The sequence below is a fragment of the Scomber japonicus genome, chromosome 12 (assembly GCF_027409825.1).
Source record: "Scomber japonicus isolate fScoJap1 chromosome 12, fScoJap1.pri, whole genome shotgun sequence".
Classification (NCBI taxonomy): domain Eukaryota; kingdom Metazoa; phylum Chordata; class Actinopteri; order Scombriformes; family Scombridae; genus Scomber; species Scomber japonicus.
Genome location: NC_070589.1, coordinates 30,206,405 through 30,206,917, shown reverse-complemented (window position 1 = coordinate 30,206,917; position 513 = coordinate 30,206,405).

Genomic DNA, 513 nt, shown 5'->3' with positions numbered 1-513 from the left:
GAGAGAGGAAAGAAGGAAGGACAGAGAGAAAGGAAAAGAGGATGAAAGGGAGGAAGGTAGGACAGAAGGGAGGAAGGAGAGAATGAAAGAAGGAGGGAGGAAGGAAGGACATAAGAAAGGAAGAAAGGTGGATGAAGTAAGGAAAGAAAGAAGGAAGGGAGGAAGGTAGGTATGAAGGAAGGAAGGAAGGAAGGAGGGACAGGAAAGTTAAAATAGCAACCTTAAATAGTGATCCTTTACTTTAATTACCACATTAGTCTTCATGGCGTCTTTCCGACTGGTGCTGACGAACACTACTCCCAAATATTCAAATTTACATCCGTCAGTTGGCTCGTCTCCTCTCTCCCTCCACCCACGACTCCATTTTGGTCAGACTGCGCCGGCCTCCTGCTGGCTCACAGTCACACCTCCCACTGTGTGACTTTATACATGGAAGCATGACTGAGAGGAAGAAGTCTTACTCTGGTCTCACTTTGATCTATGGGAGGAGGGAGGAAGGAAGGAAGGAAGGAA